At 41.7% G+C, this 19,129-nt stretch overlaps 1 protein-coding gene and 1 long non-coding RNA gene across 3 annotated transcripts in view; one reads left to right on the forward strand and one right to left on the reverse strand.

Moving 5' to 3' along the window:
• THSD7B (thrombospondin type 1 domain containing 7B) overlaps positions 1–19,129 on the forward strand; it is a 1,502,545-nt gene that overhangs the window by 65,097 nt on the left and 1,418,319 nt on the right. Inside the window, exon 4 of the mRNA XM_054699694.1 lies at positions 17,943–18,156. The gene's annotated coding sequence lies outside the window, so the exon portion shown is untranslated. The remainder of the gene's footprint in view (positions 1–17,942; positions 18,157–19,129) is intronic.
• LOC119255794 (uncharacterized) overlaps positions 1–19,129 on the reverse strand; it is a 28,587-nt gene that overhangs the window by 6,774 nt on the left and 2,684 nt on the right. The window contains exons 2-5 of one of the 2 annotated variants that reach the window (XR_008553538.1): positions 9,578–9,686; positions 6,609–6,758; positions 6,448–6,499; positions 1,343–1,484 (exon numbers count right to left, since the gene is read on the reverse strand). This is a non-coding gene — a long non-coding RNA (uncharacterized LOC119255794). Of the gene's footprint in view, positions 1–1,342; positions 1,485–6,447; positions 6,500–6,608; positions 6,759–9,577; positions 9,687–19,129 lie in introns of those variants that run through there. The other variant, XR_005127535.2, reaches the window with a different exon arrangement.

Raw genomic sequence — 19,129 nt, forward strand, 5'->3', positions numbered from 1 at the left:
CAATCTGATGTGGTTTTCCCCTGCATGTAACAAAGAGGCCTCTGTCTTTCTCCAAAGGACTAGGCTTGGTTAGACCAGAAGATTATCTTAGAGAGTAAAGGGATGAGAGTGAAGTCCTTCTGTTTGAGCTGTGACTAAGGTGGGAGCAAACTTTCCATTGAGTAGAAGGTCATTTCTCAATATGATGGCTAATGCATTTACTTGTTGTCATGTAAGATACCTTGGGAATGGCCTGGGGTCTGAGCAGAGGTGGAGACCAATCCATTTGTTTTTGCTCCAGCCTCATCTATGCTGGACCCTTTAACCCTTAGACGCTCAGCTATGCTCTTTCCTTGCAGTATGAAGGAACACTCATAGGCCTTGGAATCTGTATCAATTGTTTCCATGCATTTATTTAGGACAAAGCTTGTATTGATGATTTGAAGTTGTTAATACTCATACCAGAGTCTAATTTTGAAACTCATTTCCATAAGTAAGCTACAAATTAAGCAATTTATAGTTGTCATTAGAAGTCTCCATGTAAAGTTATTTTTTTATAGATTTATTTATTTATTTATTTATTTATTTATTTATTTATTTATTTATTTATACAAGCACTGGGTACAGTCAGAAGCGCAGGTGGGCGAGAGAATTCACCAGAGCCAGAGCAGGGAACAGAACAGGCAGACCGACGAAGTACACTGCTGAGGGGAGCAGCGGGCAGCAGGAGAGGTCTGCGCGCCATCTGGGACCCGGCAGCTGGGGATCGAACCGGTGCTGCAGAGGCTGTGGACAGTTTCGCAACCCAGCGCTCAACTGCTGCGCCACCAGGGGAGGCCCTCCATGTAAAGTTATTTTGTAGGACTATAAGGAATAGTACCATAGCTACAGTTTTCTAGGTCATTTTGGAAATAATCTCAACTTTGGGATGAATTCCAAAGGTGATTCAGGTTAATGTTATTGACTTTGCCTGAGTTGTTTAAAAAATTAGAGCTCACCCAATCTTTTGCTGAGAAGGCCTTGATTTTTTGGTTGACATGTTTAATGATGAAATTGAGGAAGTACACCTGCAACCCATACATATCTTGAGAAAAATCTCTAACAATATGACCCAGGAACTGCTAGAATTCACCATCAGGGATTTGCAAAGACTTGGAGAACTTCAATCTGAATTAGCCGGAGGAACTGACTTCTCTGCTACTTAACTTCGGTGTCAACTTCTCATCAAGACCCTGCAGGAAAAGCTATAAAATGTAGCCACTTTTTGCATTTAAAGCAGAGTGATTTCATGTCAGGAGCAGCAAAACAGATCATGGGAGAGACCTACAAGATGGAGTTCATGTGCAGTGTAATGGTTGAACTACTCAAGGAGTTGTCCTTTTATTTGGGATGTGTGGAAAATTTTTGCAGGAAGTGGACTTTTTTTTGGAGGTATTTCATTGCTGATTTGCCCCAGCAGCAGGAAAACTTTGTGGACAAACTTCTTAACTTCATCACATCCAAACCTGCAGAAGTGGGAAGTGGTTAAAATTCTATAGTACATCCTGCGACAGAGTACCTTCCTGCACCTCTGCCTTGCAGAGCAGATCCACAAAGCCTTAGCTACTCATTTGAGCCAGCAGGCGAGTCAGACAACCGTTTACAGTTACATCTGGGCTGGTGGTGGCCCTGGATGTCAATGCAACCCTGGAACATGTGCAGGATCCGCAGAGCACTGTGAAGATCTGGACCTTATAGCCATATGGCCAGGTCCACATGATCCACCCTATCACTCAAATGTGTTTCTCCCATGCTGCCTGAACAAAGCCATGCCAGATGGAAGCCTGCTGCTGGCCTACAGCTCCAATTGAAGCATTCCAAAACCCTTCTGGATTGAGGGTGGTGAGGAGTCATCCCAGGTGGAAATGAGCATCGAGGGCACAATCCCTTTCGGCAAGTCTGTGAAAGTTCATGTAATACCCAAACCTGCAAGGTGCTGAGTCACAATAGGTCTTTATAGCTATAACCTACCAGACCTTTCCTCCTAAGTATTGGAACCAGAACCCTGGAGCACTTCATCTAGAAATAGTGTATAAGCTTAAGAGCTTAACCCTCACAGTCTCATCTGATATGAAACACAGGGTAAATTATTTTGCTTTAAAATAACGAAAACCAGGCCTCTCTGGTGGCACAAGGGGTTAAGCACAGCACTATGAAGCTATCCACAGCCTCTGCAGCACGAGTTCGATCCGTGGCCAGCCAAGGAGCTGCCCACATGGCACAGCAGACCTCTCCTGTCTTGCCCGCTGCTCCCCTCAGCAGTGTATTTTAGTAGATATGCCTGTTCTGTTCCCCACTGTCTCTGGGTGAATCCTCTCACCCCCCACACTTCTGGCCTGTACCCCAGTTCTTGTCTGCATAAATAAATCTTTAAAAAAGAAATAACAGAACCTTCAAGACTACTTACCATGTCCCTCATTCCCCCAAGAAAAGTTGAGAAAACACCAAAAAAAAAAAAGAGAAATTAGACAGCTGACATGCTTCAGAGAAATTAAATATATGCTCTACTCAAATGTGTGACTTAAGCTCTACTGCCTGAGCTTACACAAAAAATACATTGATCACTGATCTGTGCCATGTCATCACGTTTCCTTGAGGCTTAACATCAATCATTGAAATTTTTTAGCTTTAACTTCTTCATTCATGAAATCCAGGATCATGAAAAGGTTCTGAAACACTCCTTCTACAAGTATATATAGTATATATGCAGTATATGTATTACAAGTATATGTGTGTGTATTCATATTTAATTTTTGGGTGGTATATTCTCAATATTGATGCCTGATGTAGAAGAATCTATGTCTAATACCCCCAAATCTGAAGGATGCATTAGCACTGACGGTAGTCATTAATAATCAGGGTTCATAGATCCCTACATATTACTACTATCCAGTAGTTTTTTTTTTTTAAGGTTTATTTATTTATGCATACAAGAAGTGGGGTGTAGGCCAGAGGTGCGGGGGTGTGTGTGTGAGAGGATTCACCAGAGGCAGAGTGGGGAGCAGAACAGGCAGATCTACTGAAATATACTGCTGAGGGGAAAGTGGGAGAGACAGGAGAGATCTGCTGCACCATTTGGGTTAGCTCCCTGGCCAGCCGTGGATCCATCTTGCTGCAGTGGCAGTGGATAGCTTCACAGTGCTGCATCTTAACACCTTGTGCCACCGGGGAGGCCCTACTAGCCAGTAGTTTCAAAAATTTCTCTGGGTGCATATTTTCACAAGTACTAATATCTAGTAGATTGAGGTTTGTGTCTACATTAATTAAAAATTTCCCCATCCCCCTTTTTAGTTATTTCATCTATCTAATGCCAAAAACTTGTTTGTGTCTCCCTTCTCTCCACTCTTCCACAACTGAACAGACTGCAGTGTGACATGCATAGAGCTGGGGGTGTCAGATTGACCTCGAGATTTGCTTTGGCTTTGTCACCAACTATTTTGTGGGTTCAGCACTGCAGCAGCAGGAAGACAGTGCAGGTTTTCTATGACCTGAGGAAACAGGTAAAGGAGAGTCCTGGAGCCCTTGGTGGCTTTTTCAGGCTTTGAGATTTTACCAGGTACATGGCAGGCAGGGGTGCCAGGGATGGGGCCAGGAGTCTGGCAGGCCTCCCAGTCCCTGGCTCTTCACTCTTTCTGGGCTCTCCGGTGTTCTCTCGTGGTCTCATTCTCTCTCTTCTGGTTCTCTTTCATTCTTTCATTCTGTCTTCTGCTGGTTCCCCGTGATGCCACTCTAATGAGCCCAGTCTCTCAGCCCAGGTGTACCCACCTACATATGCCCACACCCCACTCCAGGTGCCCACCATCAGGCATGCACATAGGACTGCAGGGATCCATTATTAACGCTATGGCAGGAGGGCAGAAAAGCCAGATAATCACTTAACCTACAGTCAGCACTCCCTTAGGGTTGTCTGCCATACAGTTTATAACAGAATACAACTGAGCCCAGCCAGGCACCAAACTAGGGGCAAAAGACAAGATTATTGGAACCAGCAGATGATCCACTACATATGCTGCTGAAAGCACTGCTTATGCGAGTGGGGACCCACTCACGGCATCTGCCATCACATGCCAGGAACCATCAGCCTTCTCTGGCTGTGGTCTCGGCCACAAGTCACATACCACATCCACCTCCAGGATACACTCATTCTTGGATTGACGATTCTGTACTCTTTGGGGGTAATCGCCCAACCCTCAGGGTTTCTGTCTGCAGTCATTCCAACACTCAGCTTTCATAACCACCAATGCGACACACAGACCCCTGCACTCAGGCCAACCCTTTGCATATGCACATGGGTTGGGGATCCGTGGATACAAGCTCCACATGCGGCCTCTCTTGGATCCCTTCTTCGGCTCCACCACAAGCCACGTTCCCCACCCGTCCCCCAAGGATGGGTTCCTCAGTCCTCACCCTCACTCAACAATGAACAGGGCATCACCCACAGGTAATTTTAAGAGACTCACTGGCCTTCTTTAACATACTTAAGTGGCTAAATAGCTGCTCAGGGTTTCCCAATTTTAGCATCAGCTTTTGCCTTACTAAATTGGCTTTCTGATACATCTCTTCCTGGCTGCAGAGAACTTGGCGAGGGCTTCCTCCCTCAGCCAATCTTGGGCAGTTCTCATGCCTGCCCCTTCCTCTACTCTGGCGATTGCCTCTCTACGCTGTGGCCCTAGGATTGCTGGGAAGCACACAGGCTGCTTTTGGTCACTAAGGCCCACTGGACATACCTTGGTTCCCATTCCCTGGGGTGTACAAACGACACCATCCAACCCCAGGGTCCCATAGTTATAACATCAACCTGCCAAAATTCTTCCACCTTCTGGCGGGATTGTCAGTCCAAGTCCATCGGCTTTTTCCTTGCATTAGCACTGGGCGAGCTCTGAATATGGTCCTCTTTCTTCTAGATTGTGTTGCTTCAGGGCTTGTGGGCTGGTCCTTGCAGGCCATCTCTCTTCCACTCAAGGTCTTGTGCCACAGCTTCCAGACCTTGTCCACCTCCTGTGCTCCTGCAGTATCTTTAGCTCTTCCAGCAGCTTCTGGACTCTGGTCACTACCTGTGCTGCCATGGCACGTCCAGCATTGTCACATGTTCATAGTCTGCTACTCCTCAGTCCCTCCTGAGGTCTTCAGAGGGCTCCATACCAGTCTGCATTGAATCATCCTGCCATCTACACCAAATGTAGAGGCAGGAAGGGCACAGTGCAGGTCTTCTATGAACCGAGCAGATGGGTAAAGGAGAATCCTGGAGCCCTCGGTGGCTTTTCAGACTTTTATTGGGCTTGTATCAGGTACAAGGCAGGCAGCCTCCCAGCCCTGGGTGAATCTTCACTCTTTCTGGGCTCTCCAGTGTTCTCTCGTGGTCTCATTCTCTCTCTTCTGCTTCTTTCATTCTGTCTTCTGCTGCTTCCCCATGACGCCGCCCTTATGAGCCCAGTCTCTCAGCCCAGCTACGCCCACCTACGTATGCCCACACCCCACACCACATCAGGCATGCACGTAGGACTGCAGGGATCCATTATCAACGCTAATGGTGGGAGGGCAGAAAAGCCTGATAATCACTACCCTACAAGCACATACTGGGTTATTTAAAAATGTTGAATGTTTGTTTCTTAAATTCTCTTGGCCTTAATTTTCTTATTTCACAGGACAGTTTTCACCTGTGACAGATGCTATCAATTGACTATCTGTAGTCATTTCAAACCCACATTTCTTGGCTAGCTTCTTAGGATATAATGGAGACTGGGAAATGAAATATGACTTTGCTCAGCCTCCCTTGCAGCCAACCCTGGTTCATGTGACCTAAGGGGCAATCTGCTTGAGGGTTTCAGGGAAGGGTTATTTCCCTACCTAAAGTGGCAGAGACGTCTATTTCCTGCCGCATGCGCCTTGCCTTGAAAGCAGTTATCAGGGAAAGAGACGCCTGTAATTGTGATGACCGTTTTGCCTCCACATGTAAACAAGCACGAGGATGAAAACCCAGCATTTTAATAATGATGAGAGACAGGAAGGGTCTGGGTCCTCAGCCACATTGCTGAGTCATTACACCTTTTGAGCTGTTTACCCATGGACTTCTTATATGAATTAATCACACTTTGTTAGCTCTTAAAGTCAACGGTAGCTCTTAAGTCAGTTTTATTCCTTTTTGTAGCCAAAGTCACATCCTACATCTTAACTACTTCAAAGTCATGAACTTTAAAGACACTTTATTCTATGATTCTTTTTCCTCCAGTGCTGAACAAATCAAATATTTTCTTTGTATTGTCTAATTATAGATGAGTTTCGTTTCCTTGCCTGTGTTCTTTTGTAGAGGGGATAGCAAGCAGTTAAATATTGATAAAATTAATTACGGAAAAAATTAGGATTTCAAAATAACTCACTTTTATATACTTAGAAAATAATCATGAGGAAAATACACTTAAGCTGGAGTACCTCAGAGGGCTGATCCCTTTTTTTCTTCCTTTTCCCCAGAAGACTTAGGAGGCTACATGAGCAGAAATACAAGAAAAATTTTAGTAAGTCACTCTGTTACCCATTAAAAGAAAGAACTTCAATCTCAACAGTTCCTCCACCCCCAAGTAATTTATACATACCCAAGGAATAGAATTGCTTCCGTATACAGGATGAAACATCCAGTGAAGAAAGTGACATCAGCACAATGGAGAAAAAATCTGGTTTTGTATTTGCATTATGTCTCTGATCTGGTTATGTGAAATTCCTTTACAAAGTCCAAGAAAGTGGAACTGAAAAGAGATATAGAAGCACTTGTTCAAAGCCCCGTTGAGCTGTCCACATGGGGCAGTTTCCTTTGGGAGGCACAGCGCTTAGTACCAGCAAAAGAGACAGAGTAGAACTTGTACCTCAGCATCTGTGAAAGTTTTGCTCTAATTAAGTTGCTGTGAATAATGGGACTTTCCATAAACATATATTATAACCATAGAGTACAGTTTGAGTAACACAACTCTTTATTCTGGGGGCTCTTCCTGTATTTCACCTGACCTGCCTCAAATTCTCAGTGTGTACCTTCTGGTGAGTTTGCACGTTTGAACAGTCAAAGCCTTTTAGTGCTCATCAGAAAAATGTCCTTTTGAATAGGTAGTTTTTAGGTAATAATTTTTAAAAATGTATGAAATAGTCATTGATAAAACAAATTGTACCTAAAGAATATTTGTCAACTATGCTGCCCTTTTATTTATTTTTTCTTGTTAATCTCATGCAAAGGAGTGAACATTCTTTCCCCTTAGATGCATGTATATTAGTCTTCACATTTTTCTAAGTTTACAGTTAGGGAAGAAGTACAGAAATTCCTGAGTAAAGTGAGAATGTCAGAAGTCAGACTCAGAGAGGGAGCCGGTGGTGGGAGAAACAATGAAGGACTGGACTTCTTTTATCACCTATCTGGACATGAGTTCCTAATTTGTAAAGTGAGGCAACTTTCCTAAAATTATATCTAGAATGATTCCTTATAGCCTTTATGTGCCATGATCAATTAAGTGTCTTTTGAATTAAACTAAGGCTAGTCACTATTTTTTCTAAAAAGTTTGTCTTCCACTATAAAAATTATTTCAAAGGAACAAATCTGTTGTAACTTCAAAAGGATTTTAAGTAGTTTCTCTTTCATCACGTTGTCTTCTGTAGGCAATGTACATCTTGAGCAAGATGTCACTATGCTTTTTTGGTGCTTGATTTCTCTTTTAAAATTGTGATCGTGATGCCTGACACTGTATATAATATAACTATTTTTAGGATACCATTTTTAGGATACTACTTTTCTTTTCTGAAAATGGGTTTATAATTATGTTTCAATGAATGTATTATAATTAAGCCTAGGGATTTTTTAAAAATATAAACAGGTTGCAAAAATTTTTAAAAGGGGCAAGAAGACTTTGGGAGGTGCTGAATATATTCATGGCATAGATTATGGTAACTTATCACCTATATCTTTATCTCTAAACTCATGGAGTTCTATATATTAAACATGTAGAATCTTTCATGTACCAACAATACCTCAATAAAATGGATTAAAAATTGTTTTTACCAGAGACACACTATGAGGTGGGGGGAAGGAAGGAGTAGGATCAAAACAAGGGGGGTGGGAATTGTATGGGGACTATAACCAAGATGAAAATGCATACATTGTGCAAATGCATACATTGTGCAAAAATGAAAAATGATGTAAAAATGTATAAAATAAAAAATGTTCAAAAATAAATAAATAAGTGGAAAAATTGTTTTTAGATTTCTTTAGCACATCATTGTTAATTGATAGGAAGTATTAGAATTATATGATATTTATGGAGACTGTGTTAGCTTGTGTAAGAGAAGCTGAGAACTCATGTAGAAAACTTAAAAACCTCAAGAAAATAAGTAATTATTATCTTTTAAAAAATTCTGGCAGTAGACTAAATAGTCTGTTCAATATGAGAGAAACCCAATTCATTATGATGACAATGACGAAAGTGCTATTATTAGCTGAGTGCCTACTATGTGCCAACTGTTATTCAGCATTATAATTTTTATAAATGCAATATGAAGAACGTGTTATAAACTCTCTTTGCAGATAGAGAAATTGATACTCAGTAGAGCTAGGAAGTAGCACTGGCATTTAAACTCACTTCCATTATGACAGGCTGAAAGATACTTCTGTTGATTCATTTAAATTAAGGAGACTTTTTGAATCCAAAGCATGGTATACACAAATATAAGATAAGTGCCTGAATGAAAACCCTAATTTAGTAGAAAAGAAAACAATAGAAGAAAGGGTAGGGATATGAAAAAAAATAGCAAACTTTTTGAATGCTTGAGGACCTGTTGTAGGTGCTTTGTGAATATAAACACATTTAAAGTTCATAGCAACTTTTGGCATAGGTACTATTGTCATCACCATGGTTTCTCTGAAAAATCAAAATCAACAAGCAACTATAAACCAGAGAGAGACACACTATGGGGCAGGGAGAGGGAGTAATATCAAAACAAGGAGGGGTGGGAAATGTATGGGAACTAAAACCAAGACGAAAATGCATACATTGTGCAAAAATGAAAAATGATGTAAAAATATAGAAAATTATAAAAATTAAAAAAAGAACCATAGGCAGAGAAAGATTAAGCAGCTCTCTCCATGTCCTTAAAAATAGGAAATAACTAGCAGCCCAGGGAGTTTATGGTGGTTGCCTTTATGTATAGATAAAACATTATCCCTACCCTTTAGAAGTTCATCGGCCAATGAGAGGGAGAGAGAGAGAGGGAGAGAGAGAGAGAAAGAGAGAAAGAGAGAGATAGTGAGAGAGCGAGAGCACCTGAGAAAGAGAGAGGGGGAGAAACTAAGTGCACAACATTAAGGATCAAATATAGGCTGAGTTCCAGGAGGGTTTCACTACAGATGGAGGATTAAGCTGGGTCACGAATGACTACAATTTGTCGAGGCCAGCAGCAAAAGGTAAATAAAGGGAAGAGAGTGAAGAGGCACCATGTCTTCAGGGGTACCATCTTCCCCACTCCCTCTATACCTTCTTATGGCTTGTGTGATGCTGCTGCTGCTGCTTAGAGCCTCTGATTTACCCACCTCAGAGTCCCAGCCCTTCCTTAGGTTCTAGCAGATGGATGACCAAACATATTTCTATGCAAAATGGATGATCTAGGTCCAAGGATTCAGTGATCTTCTCGTAAGTATTCTGTGAAGAAATGAAAACTCTGAATTTGAAGAAAGTCAAGGAAGTAGCTGCAGTACTACTGGATATTAACACAGTGCCCAAGTGGATTGAAGCCTTAGGTTATTGAAAAATCTGAAATTTCATAGTATATAACATAAAATTGGAGATGGGCTACCATTTACTCTGTACACGACAGCTTAAACAGCTACATTATTCCTTTCCAGAAGTACACAAAGACCTGCACATGTCACAGATGAGTTTTCACATCTGTGAAGTGGGGATAATAGCTGTATCTACTTCAGTGGGTTATTGTGAAGATTAAATGAGTTAATATACTGAAGTGCTTAGACTAGTCCCTGGGGGATTTATATTGCATACATGGAGAAATGTTCTTAGGAGGAGGTTCTAGCTAGCTACAGATATGATACAGGGCACTAGTGAAAAAATATATGTCGAAAGAGGTAAATTTCAGAAATGGGAATCAGAGGCACAGATTCTTTCCCTCTGGGGAATATTTAGGAGCAGATATGCTAAGCCTGTTTTTCTTAAGCTGTAAGATGAATGCTCTTCTATAACAAATGTCATGAGAATCAGGTATTGTTCATTCAAGCACAGTGCTTTATATAAGTAGTAGAATTTATTTTACACACATTTTAAGCAAGCTGGTAGTTTAATGAATATTTATTATATTTAACATGAAGAAAAAACAGTAAAAGTCTGTAAAAAATGATCCCAATATGGTGATTCATTAGCTCTCATTCTTTTTTAAAATTATCTGTACTATGGGGAGGGGAAAATGAAAACATAAGGATTACAAAAAGAGCTTCATTTCCATTTGTAACGTTTTATTTCTTAAAACAAGGCATTGAAGCAGAAAGGCATACTGTTGATTTTTGTTTAATCTGGGCACTCTTAGAATACTTTCTCTATTATGCTGCATATTTGAAAAATGAAATTTTTCAAAGAGATGTAGCCCCCAGCTCATCTTTTGCCATACAACTGATTTTGCGCCATATTTCCACTCCCCTACTCCCACTCTGGTTCCCCAAATCTTTCCACCATCCTTACTAGAAACAGCAGAGTATTTTGCATCTTTACTTCGGGGATTTCCACTTGAGCCTCACCAATTTCGGTAAATACTAACCCCATTTTAATTTCATCTCAGCAAGCTCACTTGGAGAGCTTGCAGGGCTTCATTGTGAGAATAAGAGGTTTGCACCCGCTTTCCAGTGATGCAGCAGCGATATGAAACCTAGTAAAAATGAAACTTCAAGGGCAAAGTTGATCAGTATAAGCATCAGTTAGGGACACCAGTGGGTAGAAGTGTTATGGGGATGCAAGGCAGTCAAGGGGGGGGGATGAGGAAATGTCACGAGAGGGTCAGAGGAGGGGGGTGGGGACACTTGACTGCCAATTGCAGGCCTACTTCTGTTGCTTCAGTGATGGAAAGACAAGCAAGAAGGCAACTTGTTGATTGGATAAGAACTGCCAATGACCTATTAGCCCAGCTGGCCCTCTACCTCATGCTGACTTGAGTCAATATGCAACTTAAGCTTATTAATTTCTATAGAAGAATGAGGTCCCTTGAGTTGTACAGACTCCAGAGGACATCTCTCTGTGCTGGCAAGTCCGTGACTAATATTGAGCCCAGCACATAGTAAATCCTCCCCAATGCTTGTTGATGGAATGAATGACCATTGTCAATACTAATTTATCCTTAAATATGAACATTACAATCCATAGTAGTTGTTCAGCACATAAAGACTTATTGGTGTTTCTGTTGCCTCATTATTTTGCAGAGTGGCAAAGGGCTGTGTTCCCTGGTAGAAATGTTAGGGTGTGTAAAAACATGTTGTGAAGTGTGTCCTTTCACCCTCATCTGGTTGCTATCCCCTCGAATTCTCGTGGTGAATCCAGTTTTATTTAAAACTCTTGAAAGAGTTTTATTTTAAGCTCTTGAAGGAGAGTCTTATCTTCTGTAGGCTCTTGTATGTCATGTCAGGACCTTGTGAAATTTCAGTAAGTCATTTGATGAGTTCCCATTGCTTGGCAGACACAAAAACCAGCTGTGATTTTCAGAGAGAGAAATCTGTGCCTGCAGAACTCTGTTATCTTTGTCTCTACGTAGTCTTTAATCTCTTACACCAGGTAACAGATTTCACTGTTTTGTATCTTCCAGTGAAATAAACTAATTAAAGATCCCCCTTTGACTGTTTTGCTATCTCAATGCACTCATTTTGAGTTGCTTCCTTCAAATAGTTTGCTTCTGATACCTTTTATGAATTTCAAGTGTTATTCGTTTATTTTCTCTTTTATTCATTAAAAATGTAAGGAGCCACTCCTTCACTGTGTTATCCTGGATTGGTTTCATCCTATGTAAAACAAAGCCAGTAATGATATTTCTCTCACAATATGCCATTAGATAAGATGCCATCAAACACTAAATGCTAAACATAAAAAAACTTGTACTCAAGAACATTACCATCTAGTTAGGGAGATAGTGACCATAAATTTTATTGAATTAACAGGGCAGAGTTGACTTGCCAAGTGAGGGTATGGATGATCAACATTCCCAAGCATTTGTACCTGCTGTCTAGCTCAGAAATGATTTTCACCATTCAAGTCTATTCTTGTTCTAATCCCAGGCCAGGCAGAACCTACTGCGATCCCCTACCAGCTGAACTCCAGCTCAACCAAAGACCTCTCCTGTTCCCATCTCTGCTTCCCAATTCTACCTAAGCAAGCAGAATCTCTAACCACTCCCTGAACTTCAAGGCTGGTGAATCCACCTTCTTTTCAACCTGTACATGTCTTTCATGTTCTAAGATGACCACCTCCTTCCTCTAACTCTGACGTACGTTTGTGCGTAAGAAATTCTCTCCCTGGGTTGCCAGAAGCAAAATTCTTTCCTGTTCTTTACTAAAAAACCTGAGCCAGCTCTAACCATTAGCAGATCTTAGCCTGAGAATGCTGACTAGAAGCCGGGTGCTAGGTGAAGTGGGTGTTAAAGGACAAACAATTAGCTTTTGACGTTAGTCAGAAAATAAGTCCCTCCATAGTATAAACTTGTTTAACCTAAATTAATTTTGTCTTTTCTGCTGTTTTTTTTCTTTGAGGCTGCCAATTTTAGATATTCCTACAGTTTACCCTTTAAGCACAATCTACATTGATTTTTGTACACACTTTTCTTAGCTCCTCATTTTATTTCCTATATTTCTAAACATGTTCTCAATAATCTAATGCTTACCCCAGGGAACTCTGTTCCAATATTTTATTATACTTGCTATAATACAGCGTCTCTCTTTTCTTTAAGAAAACAATTGGGCCTTATTTAGGATCTTTGGAATGACAGATGTTAAGTGAGTTTCTTATCACCATGAAGCACTGGGAAGGTGAGGTGGATAATGCATACAGTCTGAAAATTAAATGGTTTGTGCCACTTCTCATCACAGTTCAGCAAGAATATTGTATTTCCAATGGAGTCTCAGAATCAGGCAGAGGCATAGATCTGTCCCTTTACTACACAATGACTAAGACCAACAGCACTCTTCAAGCTTATTAATTTAAATAGACAAAATGAACTAATTCCTGCCCCCACCGCAGCCATGCAGAATAGAGATGACGTACACATCCTAGTCTCCCGGGAACTGGAAGGAAGCCATCCTGGGAGGGTGGCACATTATCTCTCCATTGATGTCCACCCCCTTCCTTCTGCCACCCCTGCCAAATATGGGCAAACTCTAGTTAAAACAAACATCAAGGGTAAAGAAGTCTTGAAAAGTAAATGAGCTGAGAAGAATGGGCCAGGGCTTCTACATCCAGCTGCCTGGAAGGGAGCGAGGTGGTGGCAGCCAACATGTGAGCACTTCTTTCTTCCCTTCAGATTCTCTATGGGAGGTCTGGACTCAGGGTACTCAGTTTCTATGTATTTTGACAGGGTGTGTCAGTTCAAAAGCATAGAGCAGAGCTTTAGCACGGAGGAAATTGAACTCATTAATGTATTCCAGTGCACACATTGGAAAGCCCACAAGACAATTTGCATGCCCGATGACTGTGCTCAGTAGACCCTTCCCCTGCCATCTCCAAACCCTGCCTGATTGCTTCCATTTCTGATCTCTAGCATCTGATCTGAATCACATAACCCTACTCTATTTATCCACAGCTCCAGTCCTGGAAGTGCTCATGGTTAAGTGGGCTTAGGAGCTTGTTGTACATAGGTGCTTGTGTACACATCATTGCTCCCCAACTGGATTAAGCATTCATTGAGTATAGGCAGGATCCCTTTAGTCTTTGTATTCCTGAAGAATCTAGCACAATACCTAGGAGAGTGAAAGCAAAGTTATAGCATTATCCCCTGTCTTCCAGATGAGACAGCTTGAATGAGAGACACAGAAAGAATTAAAAAAGCTCTGTTATTTTCAGAGAAACAGTCTTCCCAGTGACACTCTGCCTGAAAGGCAGGCTTCCCAAAGCTACAATGCTAAGAAAGTGGCCTCTCAATATCCCAAGAGATGAGAACTTGGCATATTGAGGAATGGTTGCTTCCCAAGGGTTGGGGCATACCAAAGACAGGGCATAGAGCTGTAGATAAAGATTTATCAGACCAGAAAGATGTATGTAAGTCGAAGTTCACTGGTCAGTACAACCACAAACCTCAAGGGGACACTTTCGGTCAACAGATTTTGTTCTCATAGGTGTCCATTTTTCACTTTCTAAACTATCAATAAATACCTCCTTCCCTTTTCTTATTCTTAGCAGGTGACCTTGTTCTTTATTTCTTACTAAGAAAACAGAAGCACTCTATTCTACAAATCTCCACCTCCTTAACTACCCACCTTTGTCTATCAGCATCCATCATTCCTGTCTTCATTCTTGTAACCCTGAAAGGAACTAACTGTGCAGTGTCTAAGACCAATCCCTCTCTCCTGTGCGATTGGCCTCTTTCCCTTTCCCACATTATTAGTTATTATTAGTTTTTTTTCTTTCTACTGGATCTTTTCCATCAACCTGTAAATCAAAGCAAAACAAAGTTTTTCTTTATCCTGTATTCCATTTTGGCTACTACCTCAATTTTCTGATTCTTACTGTGGCAAAATGTCTGAAAGAGTTACAGTTTATTCTTGACTCCATTTATTTTCCTCCCCTTCTTTCTCTTGTATCCACTTAAGGCTTCATCTACACCACCCTACCAAAACAGTTCCCTTCAAGGTCACCTATGCTTTTCACATTGTTAAACACAATGATCAACTCTCAGGCCTATCTAATGTCACACAGTTGCAATATCAAAGTGCTATAGACTCAGTGGCTTCTAAATTATAGAAATCTATTTCTCACAGTTCTGGAGGTTGGAAGTTTAAGATCTGGGTGCCAACATTGTCAGGTTCTGGTGAGGACCCTATTCTAGGTTGTGGCCTGCAGACTTCTCATATGGTGGAAGGGGAGAGAGATCTCTGAGATCTCTTTTATAATCCCATTCATGATTGTTCCACCCTCATGACCTAATCACCTATTAAAGGACCCCACCTCCTAATATGATCCCATTGGAGGTTAGGATTTCAGTATATGAACTGGGGGTGGGCCATATTCAGTCCATAACAAAAACCCTACCTAATCTAACCTTCTGTCACCAATCTGTTCTCATTTCCTACTCTGCTTCTATCCTACTTCCACTCCAGTCATCTTGGACATTTAGTAGACCCTTAAACACTCTAAGAAAACTCCATCTTAAGGACTTGTGCATTTGCTATTCCCTCTGCCAAGATTGCTCCCCCACTGACATCTATATACCTTACTCCCTGCTTCCTTCATGTTTCTGCTTAAATGTCATCTTTTCAGTGATGACTTCCCTGACCAACTGCTACACTAATTAGCCCTCTTGCCCTCATTCCTTTTCTCTCCTTATCCGTTACCCTGTGTGTGTGTGTGTGTGTGTGTGTGTGTATGTGTGTGTGTGTGTGTGTGTACTTTATAACTCATCATTTGACAGAACAGGGTCCTGATAGGAAGCAGATATATTCATTGGGGTAATTTAATGAAAGACCATTTCCAAGGGTGTGGAGAAAGTTTAGAAAAACAAGCAGGGATAGTTAAGCTCCCAGGGTTTTCAATAGTAAGGAACTGTTTTAAGGTAAAGTTGGTGGCCCTGAAGAGACAAAGTAAGGGGGGCTTCCATGGTAGCGCAAGGGGTTAAGTTGCAGCATTATGAAGCTAACCGCAGCCCCTGCAGCATGGCAAGAGTTCAATCCCCGGTCAGGGACCTAACCCACAAGGTGGAGCAGACCACAGCAGACCACACACCTCAGCAGTGTGTTTCAGTCAATCTGCCTATTCTCTTCTCCACTCTGTCTCTGGTGAATCCTCTCACCCCCCACACCTCTGGCCTGTACCCCAGTTCTTGTATGCATAAGTAAATAAATATTTAAAAAAAAAAAGACCAAGTAAGGAAGCTAATACTGGAAGCTCAAGAGAGCTGTAATAATGGTGGAGAGACTTATATCAGGAGATGTGGGCTTCGACATAGGATTATAGCCTCTGCCAAATGACCACCTGTTAAAGGGAGGCCAAGGGAAAAATACCATCTTTCTTATGCTGACTTCCTATCTCCCTTCGGTGCCCTGCACTAGCCAAACCCAACCAGAAGCCAGAGATCAAGGAAGCCCAAGTGATGGGAATAGATAGAGGTCAGCCACCTGACAAGGTGGAGCAGGGTGGATAATAGATCTGGAGGAGCAAAGAGAGATTGTCTAGTTCATGTTATCTGTCTATTTCTTGATGATCTTTTTCTCTCATTAAGTTGTAAACCCCAAGGAAGCAGGAAATAAAACAGTGTCAGATACAAAGAGGTTGTCAATCATTACATCAAAGTGAATGACTATGTGTCAGGTGGGCATGTAGTGTGGTGTGAAGCAAGGTAAGAAGAATAGATGCGATCTGTGAACTCATGACCCTGTGACCATGTGGTGAAGGGCGGGGATTCACTTGGACAACCAGGAAACCTGATAGGCATCTTCAAGGCCAAATGGTCAAAACTGGACACAAAACACAGCCCAAAGCAGGCATCACAAAATGGAGCCAACTATGCAAGACACATAAAAGTGTTGAAAATATATAAAACTTCAGCTGCAGCAGCAACAGCAGCTATAGCAGAGGAAATTTGCTGGTAAAAGGAAAAAGTTTTTGCATAATGATTAGCAATCAAAAAAGCACAGTGACACCCCAAAAGCCCTCTAGTCATCAGGAAGATTAACATAAAAAGCAGAAACTGTATCTCCGTTGTTGTGCACCCACAGTTGGGCATACAGAATCCCGCTTAGTTACATGACTTTGGCACTGTAGCAGCCATGCATGGCATGGCACAAACTGTGGATGGATAAATTCATGGAAACCAAATTCTATTAAAATACACCACCATTTTATACTTGTCAAAGTCCTGGGTAGCCAGAATTTTAGTCTGGGAGACAGACTTTCACCAACAAAGTTCAGCAAATTTCTTTCAACTGTTGGGTGTGTCAGAGACAGCAAGCAATGAGCAGCTGGGGTGGTCACTGTAGACTAACCTGACTATGGGAAGCTTCCAAAGTCTGCCCTGCACACAACTCCTAAGCCCAGAGCAGCTGCTCAGAAGGCAAAAATAATTAGACACCACAACAGTTCCCTTATGGTTTGAGATTCTCTTTACCTTCTGGTCTAACGCAGACCCCTCTGGTATGTAGTGCTTTGGGCTATCGTTCTTTGAGTTTCTGCCTCATTTGAGATGTCTTTGAAGCTAGACACAGTGTGTGCCAGGCTGGGATAGAGGGCAGGTTGCAGCTTGCTCTCCACTTATATTTACAAAGGTTGCTTAAAAAAGAAAAGCTAAGTATAGCATCCTAATTCTCAAGTGACATAAATGCTGCTACAAATTGCCTCTCTGGGCACAGCAGAACTGGGTGGTCTTGTGTCTTTTGTCGTGGCTTCACCTTACCAACTCCTCTACACTGTCTTCCTCCCTCCTTCCCTTCTTTCCTCTTTTTTTCTTTCTATGTTTTACATAGGGCCTGACCCTGTCACTACCAGGTTTGATTAACTTAAGCAAACCCTTCATAGCACCCAGCTGCTGATTTCAGATGCAGACTGGGGAGATAAAAAACTGTCAAGAGGGGAAAATGGATGAGCAGCAGATAAATGGGGGGAACAGCAATTTGCTCAGACACGGCCTGCTACTTGTCTGGCTTATAATTAGAGGCATAAGAAATGTGTTTTTTCCTCCCAGTTTTGTACTCTGTTTTTCTTTTTCAGCAAAACATCTGAATCCCGTCTTTAGTGTGATCTTGTGCTATTTTGCTGGCAGTTCCACAATAGCCACCAACTTAGGGACTGCTGAGAGAAGCCAGCTATCGCTGCCAGAGAAAATGCATTCCTGAACCTGACATCTGGGTCTTGCAGCTGGAGTGAAGGAGGAGACAAAAACGAAGCAGTCCTGAGTGTCATCAAAGGCAGTTGATGGTGCCAAGTGAGTATGGAAATCACATACAGTACAGATGCCATTTTCAGCATCAGACAAATAATGTGGCTATTTAGGAAAAACAAAGATGTGCTTAGAAATTGATCATCTGTGTACGTGCAATGAAAGTGTTCGTAGCTTCTAGAGTGTGATAGAAAGGGACTGAGTGCTCATTTTCAAAATATTCACACTTTTTTCTAACTGTGATTCTGAAAGTGTAAGGCTGAAGTAGTCATATCCTCCTCCCCCTTCCCCCCTGCTTTTTATGAAAACAAGAGGGAAAAAAGAACTTGAACTCTACAAACACTGTCTACATGATGTTTAAGTTTTTCAAATTTATGCCAGCTTTCCTTGTAGGCAGCATTTTAGATTGCCTTGTGTGACAGACAAGGGAATATGAAAGCAAGAAAGTACACCCTGTTATCTACAGGCCGGGATCAATTACGAAGAATTAGTTCATTGTGCCCCTATTTCAAGGAGGAGGAGGAGGGGGTGAAAGAGGAAATTGCAAATGCTAATGAGCATGAAAACACCTTGCTCCTTTTTCTTTTCTTTGCTCTCTTGAGTTAAATCTGTTTGATTGGAGATTTCAGGATGTCTAGAGCCACCCGTATACAAGTTGGAGGCCCCTTTCAGAGTCACTTTGGTGTATGTAGAGTAGAGGTTGGGAGAAGCACGGGGAAAATACCGACTCCAGATCCAGGAACAAACCCTTTGGAAAAGGGCTGTATTACCTCTTCAAGATTTTTGTTATTTGTAAAACACACATTGTCAAGGAAGAGGCCTTTTTCTTTGTAAAAGTGTCTTCGTGAAGGAGAAGCCTGGCCGGAGGTGGGATTCCTCTAGACTAAATGATGACTTGAAACTGGAAATCTCATGTTTCTGTTGGAACAGCAAGTGGTTTAAGTGGTTCTTGTGTTTAACTATCCTTTGAAAATCTTATTTGTCTAAAGAGAAATCACAACTTGCCTGTCAAAATGAT

This window comes from Talpa occidentalis, unplaced genomic scaffold (genome assembly GCF_014898055.3).
Source record: "Talpa occidentalis isolate TD23 unplaced genomic scaffold, MPIMG_talOcc4v2.1 talOcc4.3, whole genome shotgun sequence".
Lineage (NCBI taxonomy): Eukaryota > Metazoa > Chordata > Mammalia > Eulipotyphla > Talpidae > Talpa > Talpa occidentalis.